At 30.3% G+C, this 15,883-nt stretch overlaps 1 long non-coding RNA gene across 1 annotated transcript; it reads right to left on the bottom strand.

The window, feature by feature from the left end:
• Positions 1 to 4,171: 4,171 nt before the first annotated feature.
• Positions 4,172 to 15,865, bottom strand: LOC130612508 (uncharacterized). The gene is made up of 6 exons (XR_008975477.1): positions 8,762 to 15,865; positions 8,210 to 8,684; positions 7,774 to 7,842; positions 6,015 to 6,137; positions 4,738 to 5,864; positions 4,172 to 4,405 (listed from the first exon to the last, which is right to left on the bottom strand). It is a non-coding gene; the product is annotated as an uncharacterized LOC130612508 (long non-coding RNA).
• Between the last annotated feature and the right edge of the window lie 18 nt (positions 15,866 to 15,883).

Below are 15,883 nucleotides of genomic sequence, written 5' to 3'. Positions count from 1 at the left end.
GTACTTTTGATGAACGGTTAATAAGATATAAGGCTTGGAAAATTGTGCTGACGTCAGCGAAGTCCCTAATAAAAGTACTAAAATTATTTTTTAGGAAATTTGTATACCCGTTGTCTTCATCGTATAGATCTTGAAACGTTGATCAAGAAAATGTATAGGATCATGTACTTTTGACAAACGGTTGCAGAGATATTGGGATTTGAAGGTTTTTGATAAGGTCATCAACCCGTTAATTCCGAAACGGATTCAGGGAGCCAGGTTTGGAAAACTTACCCAAATTGGTTCCAGGTGGTCTCTAGTTACCTACGGGGTGAAAAATCATTGACGTCACCATCTCGTTTCCAAGTTATTTGACCTCAAAGTCTTAAGTGCACTGTAATGGCTTCATTTATTTAATATATAGGATATTGACCCTAAGCTAGTGCTATTGACGTCGCGCCATAACGTCAGAAAATTTAACATATTAGACAAAAGTTTTTCGGCAACATCAAAGGAAAATGACGATATCCACTTTGCCTGTTACAAACAGACACAGTCTCTGTATTATTATAAGAGATTTAGGGTGTTTTTAATGAAATAAATTATTTTTGTAATTTTGCATGACAATAACGAGTTAACACAATAGAAGGTGTCACAATTAAAAGAAAATCTGTCGTTACCATCACTTTTATCGCCAAACTGGATGAGTTCCATGAGACATTCTTATTTTATAACTACCTGATTTTCCAGCAATGCTAAATAACCTTTAATATGAATCACCCCAACCCCCCAGGAAGAACAGTGGTAATTCCAAACGTCAAATACTTAGCAGCACCACAATCAACTAAGTGATAATGAACGAATGACTGGTGCACAATCAGTACTGAGACATTCAAAACAATTAAGTTGAACCTTTCATTCTGGCGGGTACACATTTCAATTTCTTAAGAATTAGGTTGAATTTTATTTTTATCGTGGGTTTCATATGATGGGAATACATTTCTGGCACAAACAACTCAATAAACCGATACTTACTGCTAACACCTATGATCTTCGTATGTTTTGGCAAAAAATATTTTATGTTGGTTTCATGCATTGTTTTCAACAATTTCTAAAATAATACCATTTGATCAGCCAGTTACCTGAATAGAATTATTCAGTCGACCAAAGTATTCGTGAGAAAGGAGATTGTACTCTTCAATGTATCCATCACCACCAGCAACATTAAATCGAATTAGACAACTCTTCATGCGATTTCTTGTTTGGATTACGTAGCTGACGCTTGTATAATTCAGCTTCCAAAAAGGTTAAAATGATTCTTTTAAACTCTCTGATACTGTAAATTCTGTGTAAGCACTTGACAGAACGAACTCACTAGCATTAGATGTCACTCCGTTTCATCTCAAGCAATTTGACACAAGCTATAATTCTAACATCCATGTGACACGTTTTTTTCGTAATTACCCAACGACGTTTTTATACAGTTTGTTTGAGGTCTTCCATAGCAGCCAAAAAATTGAATTGTTATAAAGAATGTGTTTAGAAGCCATTATAACAACATATAATTTTGTCATCTTTAAGTTCTACATGGCAACTTTTACCTAAAAAAATTCACACATTTTCTTAGCAATATGTGGTAATATAATACCATTGTTTGTTTAAGGCAAGAAAATTGAAAACAAAAAGGCGTTACAAGTAAGCTAGATAACATGGCAATTACATACGTTTTTGGGAAGACTTCTTTCTTTAGATGAAAATTATGAATTTAACCATCTTCGAATAATCTTTTTTCTGAAAAATAACAAAACAACTGAAAAATATCTTTGACTCTGACTTAAATTTACATCATTTTATTTGATGTGGTGTGCAAATTTTGAGAATTTCATTGATACTAATGTCGTAGTTTAAAATATTTTCGAAATCAAACTATCTATGTCATTTCCTTAGCAACCGATCACAACTGGGATTTTTAAATACGAATTGTTTTTTTGGTATTTAAACCATTTAAACGCGAGAGTATTTTAAGGGTTAAGAAATTAAAAGTAAACAATTGATATTCTAAGTTTTGGCTTTTAACAACTTACATCATGTATGATCCAGATCACACGCATTTGTGAAACAAGACGTCAAATTTAAAAACGACAAAATCTTTTTTGTGCTTATCCCGTTTTAATGATTATATGCTTGTGCAGGCATAAGTCACAAAAAGAGAGCTGATGATAGTTCTGAAACTTGGTGACTTTTTTTAAGTTTTATTTATCCATCGTGAACAAAATATTTGGTTGGAGAAACTGAACTTTCCTGTTTCTTAGAATTATTTTTTCGGCAGGTCAACTTAAAACATTTTTTGCGCTGTTTTGATGTTAAAATAATTTTTTATATATGCTAATGAATGGTTCAGTCTTCAAGGATACATACCACAATCCCCTACCCACCCTCTCCCCTCTTTTCCAGGGCTACAATGGGCAAAACACTCTGGTATAATAGGGTTGAAAGGCTTAGAATTATTATATTACTGATGCATTGGATTTTTGGAGAAATCTAACGTTTTTATGTTTTACTAAACTTTTGAAACGATTGTAATATGTTCTGATGAAAATGCGACCTAAAGATGTTAAAATATTTTTTGACAAAGCATCTGGAGAAAATATATCATAGTGATCATCTTCAAAATAAGAAAGAAAGTTCTAAGTGAGTTGATACTTTTAATCATGATATCCATACGCGACACGCATTTAAGTGAAACTTACTGTTATAATGTTCAGTCTGACTAAGTCGTCTTACGGATTACTGTAAAGCGAATAACTTAATCCATAAATTTCGTTCAAATCATGTTTACCATGCCAATCCCATTTTGTTACTCACATTCGATCTGTATACGTGTTTTCGTATTAGAATCGTTACACGAGCATGCAAAATCAAATTCCGCATTACTTACAAACCAACGTTCACTCAGAATTAATTCGGAAAACATTCGTTATGCAGTTTTGTTTGACATTACGACAAGCGTGTTTTTGCACAGCACGAGCACCATTAAATACCAGCCAACGTTCACTTACAATCGCATGGTTCAATCTCAACAAGATTATAATCAGCAACAAAAATCTCTTTCACGTCACGTGGAAATATACTATAAAATGTCATACATCAAGGCCAGATACACAGACCATTACCTTACACACCTTTCGGGAATAAAATAACTAAAAAAATTGTCAAAACACTAAGTTTATAATATTCATATAATGGAAAGTAAGTCTTGAAATTTAAAATAAAAAACACACGTGTATACGTAATAACATATAAACATATAAAAATGTCAGTTAAATAGCCCGTGATATAACATATCAATTTCAAGAAATAACAAAATTGGAAAATATAACATATAACATAAAATATAACAAATATAACGAAAACGAGCCAATTAAAAATATATATAACTAAAAATCGTAATTATAGCTATGTGTTCGATATCACAGTTTTCAAAAATATTAGATAATGATAACATAATTACATAAGGTGCTCTCGTAAAGGCTGAATAATCATGAAAAAATACAGAAAAGAAAAAGGAAAGAAAAAAATATATGAATACTGTTTCTAAGAAATATTAGAAAAAAATGATAAAAAAACACGTTTTTAATGTAAGATATCATCTGGATATTTTGGAGAACATTTGGTTATACAAAAAGCATTTGGGTATCGCAATTGCTGAATGTATGGCCACTCTATACTTGGCGTCAATAACACCTACCTTAAATTATTACAGGGGACGAAACTAGAACAGGAAAACAAGTTTCAGATTTACTTTAATGCAGTCTGGTCTAAACTTTAAATTACTGTCTGACTGTTTTTACCTGCTCGTTATACTTTGCTAAGCGTAAAGTCGTATTATTGCTTACCAAAAGTTGACTGTTGTTAACAACATACAGTAACGAAAGAAATGTGAACAATTATAAAGTTTTTTCTCGTATTGCCGTGCATGTTGTCCGTGGCGCTTCCAGCATTACCACCTTTTCCAGAGCACATGATATCGCATATTTTTAACAAAACAGGAAAAAGTAGAACAATATTTATAAGGTGTCACAGAAAGTCAAACAAAGACATGGTAAACAACATATTTTTTAAATCGCCAGAAAAATTTTCCTGGCAATAAACAACTTTTAATTATTTTTCAATTTATTGCAGCAGTGTCAGTAAAAGCAACTTCATTAATATGTTATTATAAAACAATATTACAATAAGTTGTCATAACAAACAACTTTCATCATAATTACATTTCCTTAGCACTAAATATAACTGCTAAGTAATTGATCAAACTCCGCAGGAGATTTCATTCACGCGGCATGTTTTTCCACCAACAGCATTTAACCAGTGCTGTCAGATTGCGAAAGTGCAGTTGTTTTCTCACTTCTGTGATGTCCATCAGAACCTACAATGATTAAGCTGTGTGATAAACATTTATTACTGCCGGGAAGTAATTTGTCTTTTTGATGGAAATGTTGCTGGAATTTCATATACTTTAAAAACGATTGTCCGCCTAGTGGGAAGACTAGCAGGTAAAATAAAATTCAAGAAAATTAAGTATGGCAACATTTTGAGGTTGTATTCAATGCAAAAGTGAGAAAATTATTCAGTCATATAGTTCGTCTTAGTTAAGCCATAAAATAAGAAGCAGTGTTCGAAAGAAATATCTATTTTAACACAATAACAAAACATGCAGTATTCTTTAGCGTACAGATTTTTTTAATGACACGAGCTTACCTCTTTGAGAGACAATGAATAAAACATGAGACATTTTCGACATAGCTGTGCCGTACTGATCACTGCATTAAATGTGGCCCAAGACGTCTATTTATATTCTGGTACCACAATTAATTGGTAATTGATACTGTTATAAGTAGGAGTACTGCAAGTACATCAATGCTCTCACACAAACTACAAAAACATGAAAGCATAGCCACAGCTTCACTATAGAACCCAATAAATTGTCAATTGAATTTCATGTGGAATGGTGCAGTAAGGCATCGATTTAATCTGTGCATTTTGAAAGTGAATGTTTAACCACAACAATAGCAACTCATAGAATGTTATTTTATGAGATAAAATTAAAGCAAGAGCCTTTTACGTAATGTACAACACATGATGAAGTGCAATAACATCATTTATGGTGAGATTTGTGTCCACAATCGAGAATGGTAATAACGGAAAAGCTCCAGAAAGAAATTCATTAAATATAACATTTGAATTATTGTATACGTTGAACAAAAATTATTGGTTATTGCGGATAGTGCCAATACATATAACTGGTGTCTTGCAACAGGCAAGGGATGCTAACTCCAGGTAACACACCAGATCCCAAGCATGGTATATTTCACCAATCCGCATGCTTTGCAATTCACAACTGTTTGTTTCAGTACAGCTAAAATCCATTACTTTTCTATCACTTCTCATCCCTGAAAGGAAAGAATGCAGAAGTTCTTTGGCGGCTTGTTATTCTTTGAAAGAAACTTCCACCTTTTGTCAAAGACTAGTACAATCTGCATTGCGATGTAGTTACTTCTATTTTCTTTCTACGCAACATAGCTTCTTCAGTTGCAACTTTAGTTGCATATGACCCTTCAGCAGTTTATACAACAGTCTTCCATCATGATGGCGAAGGTTCGGCACAAGTTTACCAACTATCACTGAACCGTCAGATTTCAGGTACTGTTAATGTAATGTTCTCAAAAAGAATCAAAGTATTTCTTCGGTCTGCAAGGTGTATGACGAATTCTACGATGTCATACATGTTAACTGCTATGTCCCAAAACGAAGTTATTAGTGGGCAATCTTTTATGTGCATGATATAACGTGTAGCAACAATTCAAAGCAGGTAATTTCAACACGATCTATTGGAAACACAAAAATGGGAACACAATTATGCAAATATACTGTGAAGATGAGTAGTTGCATTGCTGTATCGCAAACTTGCGTTAAAAAGATTTTCAAACTGATTGTGTACATATAAGAAAAAACAAAATGTAAAAAGAAAGTGATACCTTATATTAAATTTGTTGAGTCCATAAACCAACCGCAAACTTGTACATCTTTTAAATATATGTTCATGGCAGCACATCAGATGTAGAATATTTCTCCTGGTCCTTTTTTGTTTTGTTTTGTTTCTAAAAATTTTACAATAAAATGTTAACACATAAATATTATAACAAAAAAGGGTTCAGTTTCAGAAACACGTACCACATTGTGTGTTTAGAAGTAGAAATTAGGACTTTTAAGAATGTTAGTAAGTATCAGACGCAAATGTTAAAAAATCGAATGTTTGAAAAACAGAGTAATTTAAGTTATTTAGAATTTTACCTTTGTATAGAGAACATTATCCGATACCATGAGCTTGCTGGAAATATGTCTTTTGGTAAAAATCAGCTTTGACAACATGGACGGCAAATTGTTAAATTTGGTTATACTTTGCTATGAAAAGTCTATTTCAAACGTAACTATTTGAAGAAGTAAACTAACTATTTAATAACTGAACAACTTTAAAAACTGTCTTTGTAGAAAGAGTTCACTCTTTTTAAGGTACAAATCGTTAGGTGTTTAATCAACTGTGTGAAATTGTTGATATGTGGCAATTTTTTTTAAGGGAACAACTTATTTGGCATATTTTTTAATAAAAAAATTGAATAAATACATGTAAAAGTTTTTTGCTGATATTATTAACTGTACTTGTATTGCATGTTGTGGAAACAAAAACACGTTTTGATAATAAGTCGACTTTATGAAAAATGTGGCACTTTCTGGGGTTTTTTTAATATTTGAAACTCATATTACAAAATCGTAATGAAAAATTTATATATAAAAATATTTTTTTGGTTTTAAATTGATTAAATATAAAAAATATTTTTTTGTTATATATTATTCTAAAATCGTAGAAAAAATTGTAAGTAATTATATACAAAAAATTTTTTGGGATGGAAGTTGGAGTTCACCGAATAGAAGCAACAGTATAATTAAAATTGATGGGGAGGTCGACTTCACCCATTGAAAAATAGACAACAACAAAAACAAAGGTGGGATGGAATTCACCCAGAACAACTAGTTGTAACAACAACATTGGGCAGATGGAATTAACCCAAGACAACAAAATTAGGGAGATAAAATTCACCTATAGCAACAAATTTTATATAACAATAAGAAAATTAGGGAGATGGAATTCACCTATAGCAACAAATTTTAAGTGACAACAACAAAATTGGGGAGATGAAGTTCACCCATAGCAACAAATTTTAAGTAGCAACAAGAAAATTAGGGAGATGGAATTCACCTATAGCAACAAATTTTAAGTGACAACAACAAAATTGGGGAGATGAAGTTCACCCATAGCAACAAATTTTAAGTAGCAACAAGAAAATTAGGGAGATGGAATTCACCTATAGCAACAAATTTTAAGTGACAACAACAAAATTGGGGAGATGAAGTTCACCCATAGCAACAAATTTTAAGCAGCAACAAGAAAATTAGGGAGATGGAATTCACCTATCATAACAAATTTTAAGAATCAGCAAAAAATTGGGGTGATGGCATTTACCCATAGCAACAAATTTTAAGTGGCAAAAACACTTTTGTTAAAACAGAATGGAGGAGATGGAATTCACTCTACATTCGCAGCATTTTCTCAAAAAAAATGTTATTCGTAACAACAAAAAAATAATCTTAACATTTGTAACAACAGAATATTTAATGAAATAGGAAAATCGAAAACAAAGGAAAACTAGCAGCAGCACTAATTTTGAAATGAAATACCTGTTTTGAAGATGATTTTTACCGGATAATATATTGTAGAAGCAATTAGGAGGAATGGAATCATCAATGCTATAACAGTAATGTGTACTATCAGAAATCGTATATATAAGTACAAAATATTTTACATAAATATTTTACTAAACAAAACGTGAGATTATTACACTAACGCGTTTAGCATAGAAAAGTGCACGCAAATCTTTACGTTTATTTTTGTTATTGCTTAGTGCTGCAATTTTGTGACTTTTAACACCGTTATATTTTAATATAAGTCTTTTAATTCATTAAATGTTGGTGTTCAATTCACACAATTTCAGGTTCTTATGTCTTTAGTTTTGTAAATATGATTTGTTAGCACTATTTAAGAGTTACTCAAAGTAATTAACGAGAAGCAAAGAAAAGAAAAATGACACCAAAAACATGTCAACGATTAACTTACCCTTGGAACCGAGAAGAGGTGGATGTGGTGCAGAGGTGGAGGTGGTGCAGTGTTATTGTGCGAGCAATCTTGCAGAGGAGTACAGCAAACCGGGAGGAGGTAAGTGGCCGATAATGAGCAAATTTGTTTGTTGCGGATGCTTCATTGTTGCGTATTGTTAATAAATGTTAATGTATTTACTATTATCACTGCAAAACTTATTTCTTAGACTGAATACCTTTAGTTTATTTAAAAGTTATAATGTTAAAATTGCATTTAAATATATTTAAAAAAGATAAAATATAAAATTGCATAAAAAATATTTAAAAGATAAAATGTTAAAATACCATAAAAAAAAATTTAAAAGACAAAATCTTAAAATATTAGACATTAAAATAATTATGAAAAAAAGGTCTAAAATTTAATTATATTCTGATATTAACAGCAGCACCCATGCGTGAACAGTAGGACGTAGCTTGAACAATCACCAGAATCACTATAATGCAAGAAATTATTTTTAAAAATATTTTTGAACATCAAATACAGATTAGAAATAAAATAAACATTTCTCACCATATTTGCTGAAGACACAGTGATTAGAGGATTTCAGAGAGCATGTGGAGACGTGTATCTGTAGCTATCATCTTCATCATTGGGGAAGCCAGGGTACAAAGGGAAGAGGTATTGGCAAAAAAAATGAGGGACACAGTGACGGATTCAAAATCTTCTAAAAACTCTTGCGGTAATTTAGTATTGTTTGGTTCAATTTATTCACATATTAGATTTAGAGTTAAAATTTAAAATCATAATGATAAAAAGACAATATAAAATTATAAAATATAACATAAAGTAAAAATTATTATATAAAATAAAATAATAAAATATAAAATGAAATTAAAATATTATATATAAAAGTTGCTATTTAAAATAATAATGATAAAAAAAGATATAAATAGTGAACTAATAAAACTTAAAATTATGGGTAATAAGATCAGATAATATGTATAAAAGTTAAAATTAAATGTAATAATGATAAAAAGACATAAATAGTAAAATAATAAAATTTAAAAGTATGGGTAATAAGATCAGATAGATTACAATATTATATATAAAAGTTAAAATTAAATGTAATAATGATAAAAAAAAGTTTAACCTTAGGCCGCATTGTTCCTTTTTTCTCTTTTTGGGTATTTTAAATTTAATGATCATAGTTTTCGTGGAGATAGTATAAATCAATGCATTAAAAAAATGTCCCTAATGTCTTTGTGAGATGTATATGAGACTGCATGTGAAACACATTTGAATTAAAGTATTAACTTGATTTTAAAAAGGCTGCAGGTTGTTGACATTGCTAAGTTGTGATTTTATAATAACTAACTACTTTCTGAATTTTTCTACAATTCCTGAATCCGTCATTGCATTGAACTTAACGTAAAACACAAACATAAAACATGGGGATATTAAAACAAAGCCGTCCCACAATAGACAGTAGTGGCTTATACTTTAAAACTGTTTTCCTTTTTGACCGAACGTTTTAAAAATGCCTTTTTTATTATTATTTAGCATTGGGAGCAGCACATCTTTACACACAGTTCTGTATTGGAAGCACAAATGCCCAGCTTAACCCAATTAGTCTTGTAGGAAGAAAATAATGCAATGCACCGAAGAGATGAATGCAGACAGATATCACTTGTGTACAGTTACTGCAGCAATGCTTTTGCTCAACATGTCAAAACTTTTACGTTCCTGTTAAGCGTCATGCTAACATTTCTTTCTACGAAAATTATTTGCTGAAAACAGAGAACGCACATATATTGCTGCAAAATGATCAGCTCTGTCATTTTATACACATAGTTAGTATGCTACCCTTGCATATTTTTCACAGAACTTCTTGTTTTTTTACATTGATGGTCAAAGTCTCCAGCTAAAAGGTTTTTTTAAGCAATCTATTTACCGATACTTTTCTCAATTATAAGTTTTAAAGAATAGTGGATTGTAGGCTTTTTTGTGGCATATAAATATATGGTTTTAAAGGCAGAAAGGAAGTTATGATATGCGATAAATTTATTTAGTTTTAAATAAAACTTACACAAACGGCGATTTGTTTTAACTAATCTCGCTAATTTTAATTGAATTTTGCCATCATTAGAACACAAATAATTACAAAGCTATAGAATGATGCACGATATCTGGTTTTAAGATAAAAAATACAGTCTCAATAACAAAAATTTCAGGAATATTTTGAAGATAGTGTTATGCATATATATTAGTCATATTATGCATATATTGGTTCTTTAATTGGAATAAATGTTTTGGTAATTTTTTCAATAATAATGTGAGAATTGCTCAGTAAATTAGGAGTGTAATATTGGTTTTGAGTCACGAGTCTCGACAATAGTAAAGAAATATGTTTACTTCATCAAACTGAAAACAATACCAGAACAAAACGAACAACTGCAGATATTATTTACATCATTTTTTTACCTAATTGTACCCAAGATCTTACCAGCTTTTAGCTTTATTTTACAATTTCTAATTTTACTTTCGGTTACAGATTCACCTAGAAATATTTAAAAAAGGGAACGGATATCAATATTTTGTGTTTTGTTGTACGTAGATTTTTTAAAACGTTAGTCCTGTTTTCTAATTAGCGAAGGAATATACTTTTTGTTTGGCTTTGTCCTAAAAACCAATAGGTGATAAAAAAATTACGATTGTGTCCATTATTCCTTTTTGATCAGAATAACAAATGTTGTAAAAAACAAAACCTTTCTGTTTTTCGAACAAGTGATCATTTTGAGCATATTTTTCAAAAATATTATGTCAATTTTTGACGCAAATATGGCCTCAGTCAGTAAGAACTATTTTCCATCTCAAGACAGGAACAGAAAAAATTCTGAGCATGCTTAACACGTGGGTTAAACATTTTGGAGCTATAGAGTGATTCACGATATTTGGTTTGTAGAAAAAAGTGTATAGGTACATTTTGTTTTTTAAGAATCATCACTCTCATTATCCCAAAATTAGGGAATATTTTAAATAATAATGTCAATACTTTCTTTGAACCATATATCACTTTAAAAGTTATATTATGCTTACTTAAAAAACTATTGGTTCTTTTATTGACATGAATGTTTTAGTAATTTTTTTTCAATCATAATATGATATTTGCTCAATAAATTATGAGTGAAATGTTAGTTTTGTAAGATTCAACAAAAAAAATTTATCGCATCAAATTGAAAACAAGGTTATTTTTTTGGTAAATTTTACAGTGGGAAAAAAACATAAGCAGCGCATTTAATTTACTTGAACTTTATTTACTTTAATTTTTACCCAATTCTACATTATAGCTTCATTTTACAACTACGAAATTTTTGATTTTATTTTCAAGATTTATCTAATGCTCAAAAACGGATATCAATATTTTGTGTTCTGTTGTGGGTATACTTTTAAAAGTTAACCTTGTTTTCTAATTAGCGTAGGATTATATTTTTTGTTTGGTCTTTGTCGTAAAAACCGGTAGGTGATAACAAAAAAAATCGTGTCTGTATGTTTTTTTGATCAGAGTGACAAATTTTTTAGAAAAAAACATTTTAAATTTCCAAACAAGTATAGCCTTATCAGTAAAAGGTATTTTTCCACTAAAGACAGAAACGGTAAAGTTTTTCATGTTTAAAATGTTTACACTACGCTAATTCTCCTTCCTGTTCTGATCCGGGGAAAGTAGAATCGAGATCAATTAAACTAGTAAACCAATCAGATCGTTCTATTTCGTGAAAATTTTATTTCCGCCAGAATTACAATTCCCAAACTTTCTGCATGGAAATCTAAATTATATTTGAAGATGTCATTAAAAAATAATACGCCGCCTCTTCTTAAGACAGATTACGACTAACTCATTTTTTTAATTATTGTTTTCATCAGTAAGATTTCACACTTCTAAACGTTAAAAACATCATTTTGATATGAGAAGGAGCAAAAGCTTCTGGCAATTTATATACTATGAAAATCCTACACTGACATGCGAAATTAGAATTCCTGAAGTATCGGTAAATAGTTCTTTTTTCATTCTAAACGCAACATTAACTTTTTATGATTTTCTCTAAGAATTAAAAACAAAAATTATTAAAAAGAAAAAAAAAAGAGAAAAAGGATAATAAACTTCAAAAGGACAACGTAATTCAAAAACAAGAAGTCCTGGAAATAAAAAGATCAGGCAGGAAAAGTTTTACCTTATGTGTAGAAAAGTAAAAACACCAAAGGCAAATATACACTAATAAGGACTTTGTAAAATAACTATTTCACAATTAAACATTTGCCAGACTGAATTGATGAAACATTAATCATTATTACTTTCAAAGCAGAATCTTGCACAGGCAGAAAATTGAGGATAGGGTGTTTTCAGATAACAATAGAAGTATAAAGAAATAAACCAAAGTTAAGTAATTTGCGTTAAGTAGAGTTAAGTAATGTAGTTTTTGAACAAATTGATCACAACGCCAATTACAATCTATGTTTTCTTTCTCTTGAATGGATCTAAAACCTGTTAAATTTTTGGTTTTCTTTCTTACGATGCATATGAATATGCTAACACATTTCCAGCGAAATTGGTACCGTTTGAATAATTTTCACAACATAAAATCTTGCTAATACAAAGAGAATAAAATAGAATTAAGTAGAAGTAATTAGTCTGCAGTACAAAGTTATAAAAGAAAGTCCTAATCCTGAAGAATGGTAGTCGAGTACATAAACTATTTTTTCCGAGCAGTAACAAAATCTGACCAACATGACAGAAAAAGATCAAAAGGAACAATAACAGATCGTAGGCAGATAAAAGAATGTATAATTGATATAAAAAATACACTGATGAAACGCGCTCACTGAAAAAAATTGTTTTAAATTTACATGGACAATAATGTTGCATGTCGGTTTCACTCCTTGATTCCAAGTGTCACAAAATAAAGACTTAAGACAATAACGGCACACATTGGTTTCATTCCGTGGTTCCAGCATGTAATAAAATAAAGACTTGTATGAAAAAGAATTAGATTGTATTATAAGTGGTCAAACGTTTATTGAGTTTAAACAATGTAAATCTAAACACAAAAAAGACACGCATTTGTTTCATTCCGTGGTTCCAACATGTCATAAAGTAAAGGCTTGTAAGAAAAAGAATTAGATTGTATTTTCAGTGGTCAAACGTTGAGTTTAAACAATGAAAAATTTATGAAAAATATTAAAATGTAAAAAAGACATTAATCAAAAGAAGGTTTAACTTTCCTTTCCCTTTTATTTATAAAAGTAAGTACTTTAATAGTTCTTCTGCGCCACCTTGTCACGCAGTGTAAAAAGCTTCTAAAACCACTTGATTTTATAAAAAATTAAGTTTACTGTTAGAAAAGAGTCGAAAAGTCACAAGATTTATGGATATAGCCTGTCCAACATGGTAACCGGGATCACACGTTTAGGGAATGGCAGGCAATACAAAAAGGTTGCAGAATGTCTGAGTAAAGTAGATAGTTCATCAGAAATATTAAAGATAGTAGATGTAAATGGCGAAGTAGCTAATGCTCTTGTGCATGGCAAATGTTTAAAAATTCGAACAAAGTTTCAAAAATTTGCATTTCATTATTTGTGTATATTTGCCTTCAAAAGCAATTTGGATAACAAACTATACAAGCAGAAAAATAAAATTAAGGAGTTAAAAAACATGATCTGCCTTTCTTAAAATAAATCTACATTAGGAAGGACTTTAACAAGTTGAATTAGACGGTCAATTTGCATGCATAATACCGTTTGTTTTAATTTTGCTTAAAAAATATCGCGTAAATTTAGAAATAGAAAAAAATTATTAGAGCTAAGATTTTGAAAAAGCTGTCTTGTTTTACATGAAAACTCACATAATTAACATGTGTGTAACGAGTTGTATTAACAGCCATAATTTTGTAGCGACAAAAATCAAACTTTGAGAACTTTAAAAATGGTGGTTGCTGCTTTGTTATTAAAAGTGTAGTATTTGGCTTGGTGATGGTCTGTTATATAGAAATTATAATTAAAAGCAAGCATTATTTTTCATATAAAACGTAAACAGAGAAATAAATAAATTATTTAAAGAGTATTTTACCATCATGAAGGTTTCCAAATCAGGTGTGAGAATTTAAATTTCGTTTTTACCGGCCAACAGAAATATGCAGAAGAAGAAAAAGATTTTACTCCTGCTTCTAAAAAATTGCATTATAGTATTTGGCGCGAAAATTGTAACTCGACAGGATAAAAACATCCTTCCGATATGCGTGGACATTTTGTTTTCTTGTGACTAGTCAGGGCCAGGTCATTTGTTAAAGCCATTCGAATTAAAGCCTTACAAGACCTGGAGACAAGGTTGCCATTCAGCATTTTAAATCATTCACCTTTTGTCGTGAAAAAGCTGTCGTCATGTCGTGAAGGTTTAAATGCAAAAGAGATTTAAACAGTCAAAAAGCAATAAACCATTCTGATTTTTTTCGCATTTAGAAACAACAATTCTCTAATAAGGTTTTTAAGGGATGTTCTTGCCTGAAACGAGTTCTACTTTTATTTAGATTAAAAGCCATAGTGGTGAATTTAGATATCATGTTCTTGTAGCTCTTGTAGAAGGTATATACATCCATGAATCACAATTTTTCCACTAACACAAAAATCTGCATTAAGACGCAACAAATACTGTGATTATCTTATTCTCCATGACAGAATTTTGAGAACTCTTCTTAACTTATGCAGCTAATAAATAAGGTTAAAGGTTGAGAGATTTAATTTCTTATTACAATGGCGCCTAATCAAATGCGATGTCTATTTTTAGACCTATTTTATCGCATAAATATAATACAGGTTTTGTGTTGTCATGTTGCACAAATTTTAAAAAAAGTCACTTCCCGATTCGATTGAACATTTAGAAGTGTTTGTCCAATATTTTCATAAAAACATCACTTCCTGAAACAATAAAAAATGTGAAAGCGTGCTAATTTAACTATACTGAATTTTCAGATGCGAAAAAAATTCGTGAATCAAAAGTTTCAAATAACATGAAATTCGGGAATTGTGTATCCGGAAAGCTCTCTCAGAGAAAGGAATGCTAATCTGAAAAGGTTTTGTTAATTTTTTCTTTTTTTTTTCAAGACTTTGTGAGAAGAGAAAAAAATTTTCAGTTATTCAAGATTTCTGCTACTTCCTTTTTTTTCCCAACGATCTAAATTGTATCATAAACACTCTTGGAAAAGAAAATCTTACTTATATAGAATAGTTTAGAAAATTGATAAAAATGTGAAATTTAGATGAAAGAAATTCTCAAATGTGTCTTTGTGAGAAAGAAATTTAATTTTGATTAAAACGCAGAAATAGCAATGCAAAAAATAAAAAATATTGTAAGGTGGAGATCATGTTTAATAACCCATTTTTCGTCGTTAAAAAAATAATTAAGGCAACAACCAGGATGGATACACTCAAATACGCCCCTTTTAAAAAATGAATATTTTATTAATATTTGGAATGCTTTCTGACCTTGTTTTAAGATTCTTAGATGATTATTTAGATTTTTGTGATGAGCCAAAATGGTAAACACTAGCTTTGCCTTAATATTTTATTACCTTTAGAAAAAGTATGAATGTTGAGTACTGAGTGTCAACGTGTAAATTATTCTTGCAAAAGTAATTTTCAAAA

Source organism: Hydractinia symbiolongicarpus, chromosome 10 (assembly GCF_029227915.1).
Source record: "Hydractinia symbiolongicarpus strain clone_291-10 chromosome 10, HSymV2.1, whole genome shotgun sequence".
NCBI lineage: Eukaryota > Metazoa > Cnidaria > Hydrozoa > Anthoathecata > Hydractiniidae > Hydractinia > Hydractinia symbiolongicarpus.
Note: the sequence above shows the minus strand (reverse complement) of the source record. Positions and strands in the feature narration are given on the sequence as shown.